The following is a 3,458-nucleotide window of genomic DNA, read 5'->3' as shown; positions in this document are numbered from 1 at the left end:
TTTACTACCAACACTCCAAAGTTGTTTAATACTAAATATAATAATATTCATAACAAAAAAACATCATTCTACCGATACCGCCCTTCTATTTCCTCAGGAAATGTCCAAAGCATCCAATATGGTCTCTCTGACCTTATCTCAAAGATCTACAAACAGCAAAAAAAAATCATTTCATTTTCTGAAACGCTTTATCCTCACTAGGGTGGCAGGGGGTGCTGGAGCCTATCCCAGCTGACTCCGGGCCAGAGGCGGGGGGACACCCTGAATCGGTGGCCAGCCAATCGCAGGGCACAAGGAGACAAACAACCATGCACATTCACACTCATACTTAGGGGCAGTTTAGAGTGTCCAATCAGCCTACCATCAGCCTACCATGCTCCTTGGAATGTGGGAAGAAACCGGAGTACCCGGAGAAAACCCACACAGGCCCGAGGATTGGATTGGATTGGATAACTTTATTCATCCCATATTCGGGAAATTTCATTGTGACAGTAGCAAGAAAAGGCATAGTTATAAGTTAGACAGTACAGTCAGAGGCCGCAGAACAACAAAGCAAAAGCAAAAAAGCACAAAGTAAAAAGCAAATCAAAGTCATGGGATCATTAAGAATCACCAAATCATTAAGACAGAAAAGCAGCAAAAACACAAAACGAGCTACGAGTTTCAGTAGCAAAAACGGAACATGCAAACTCCACACAGGGGTACCGACCTGGATTTGAACCCAGGACCCCAGAGCTGTGAGGCCGATACGCTAACCACTCGACACACTGGGCCTCATGAACCATATTGTTCGTTTTTTTTTTTTGCAGAAACTTAATCAGTGTTCCCGTTTGTCGACCATGTCATATACATTTAGGTAAATTAGGGTGAAAAAAAATCTAAGTAGGGGTCTTTACACATTTTTATTCAGATGACTGGCTTTGAATGCTTCATCTTTCAAAAATACGAATGGATTGGACTTCTTGTGCCGTCAATGGCAACTAGTGAGTTAATGGTCAATTATAGCTATTTTTATCATAAAGTTAGCAGATGCTGACAGCCTGTTTTTTTATTGTCCATTGTTTACTGTGCTTTTCTGAGGAGATTAATACGTTCATTTAAAAAATGAATAATGAAAAAATAAACCAATGTGGCTAAAAGTTTAAACAGATCATAAACTTTAAATTAGACAATACACACACATATAATTCAAGTCGCCAGAAGTGGTGTGATTTACAAGTTTAGTGTTAAGAAATGAGATGCTGAGTTGGTCATAAAAAGCGCAAATGGATTTATTTGAGTTCATTACGCTGTGAGGGAGTTTAATGTTGGGTGTAAATTCTTCTTTTCGCCCTCCGTGAAGGTATACATATGCTCTGAACAAGCTGAGATCTCGTTCAATCTTTTTCTGTGTCTCTATGTTCTTCTGAATTTGCCATTTGGCCTCGATGGCTTCGCTGGAGGCCGCAATCACCTACTGGCAGGAAGCAGGTGTGGAAACTCTTTATCGAGATCATGCACCCCCAAGTTGGAGCTGAACTTAGTCCTTAATAATCAACTCCTGCAGTAAAAACAAAACAGCAGTGTCTTATGCTAGTTTGTGTGTTTCTATCACAATGTTACAGGTCACATAAACACCGTAAAACTGTTTTTGTCACTACTTTTATTTCTCTCCTTTTGAAATCTGCCCCCACATTGGGCTAGTTTGTTGCTAAATTTGCAAGAAGTTGAGTTATTTAGAGGTACACGTCAAGACAAGTGTCATCACCGAATAACTATTTAAGGCTAATAAGAAAAAGTACTTGAGTCTATTCTTAACGTCATCAAAACTGAAATCCCTCAGATTTGACGACTTTTAATATTTTGTTGATGGGTGGCCCGGTGGATGAGTGGTTGGTGTGTCAGCCTCACAGCTCTGAGGTCCTGGGTTCAAATCCAGGTCGGTCCACCTGTGTGGAGTTTGCATGTCCTTCACGTGCCTGTGTGGGTTTCTTCTGGGTACTCCGGTTTCCTCACCCATGCCAAAAACATGCATTTTAGGCTGGTTGGACACTCTAAATTGCCCTCAGGTATGACTGTGAGCACGAATGGAAGTCTGTCTCATTGTGCGCTGTTATTGGCTGGCCACCAATTCCGGGTGTACCCTAACTGGTGCCCATAGTTAGCTGGGATAGGGTCCAGCACCCCCTGCCACCCTTGTGAGGACAAGCGGTTCAGAAAGTGAATGAATGAATTTATTGTTCCATCGCCAATAATAAAAGCCTATAAGTCACCTGTGTCAAAGTGGCGGCCCGGGGGCCAAATCTGGCCCGCTGCATCATTTTGTGTGGCCCGGGAAAGTAAATCATGAGTGCCAACTTTCTGTTTTAGGATCAAATTAAAATGAAGAGTATAGATGTATATTAAATTTCCTGATTTTCCCCCTTTTAAATCAATAATTGTAATTTTTTAATCATTTTTTTCTGTTTTTAGTTCAAAAATCATTTTGTAAAATATAAAAATATATTTAAAAAAAGCTAAAATAAACATTGTTTTAGATCTATGAAAAAACGGAATATTCAGGGCTTTTAATCCAGTTCTTTTAATCCATTTATTTTAAAAAAAATCTAAATATTATATCTAAAATGGTCCCGCCCACGTGAAATCAAGTTGACGTTAAAGCGGCCCGCGAACCAACCCGAGTCTGAAACCCTTGCTATAAGTCTTTGCATTTTAATGGTTAATAATAAAACAGCAAATACTTTGTAGCCCACTGCCTCCATAAAACGGGTAAAACTACATTAACAATGAAAGAATATTGGAAGTAAAAAAAAAACCACAATAACCATTCCCAAAACAAAAAAAGCTCAAATCATTTTGAACAAATCCAAAGCATTTTGAAAAACAACACACATATCATTAGGAATGTTTTTCATATTACGCTTAAATGGTCTGTATGTCTATCACCGTTAATGGCAGTGAATGGGTTAAGTAGCCTAAGCTGTGTGTTATGAGAGTTCATCAGGTGTGCTGGATAGTGAGATTTTGAGGACAATTTATCATGCGTGCTAAAGCATTTTACATGTCAAATCAACTCGGCACTAAAAGAAATGAAGAGGGAATCATATATTTCACCCAAGCATGCTGTCCAACTTTGTCTCTTGACCCCTGTCTGCTGTTTCTAACAGCTGTTGGACCCACTGTGGAGAGTGCTAAAGTGAGGAAGAGGGTCAGCACATTCCCTAGCCGCCTCAGAGTAAAGAACAATTTGGGATTTTGCCTGCTCCGTAAATCCAAATCCCCTCAAAATTAAAAAAAAAACATTCAAATCACCTCCAAGTTGGAAAAGACCCATAGTAATTCTTGTTGACATTTTGTGCACGCTGAAGATGTTTTATGTGCCAACTGAGAAGCTGATGAACAGCGATGAAAATTGTTTATGCTCCTAAGTGTACTCAAAGTGTTGGTAAAATTGAAATCAATCATGTCTTGGCTTCCGC

This window comes from Stigmatopora argus, chromosome 13 (assembly GCF_051989625.1).
Source record: "Stigmatopora argus isolate UIUO_Sarg chromosome 13, RoL_Sarg_1.0, whole genome shotgun sequence".
Taxonomy (NCBI): domain Eukaryota; kingdom Metazoa; phylum Chordata; class Actinopteri; order Syngnathiformes; family Syngnathidae; genus Stigmatopora; species Stigmatopora argus.
The sequence above is the reverse complement of the archived record's forward strand: the minus strand, read 5'-3'. Positions refer to the sequence as shown.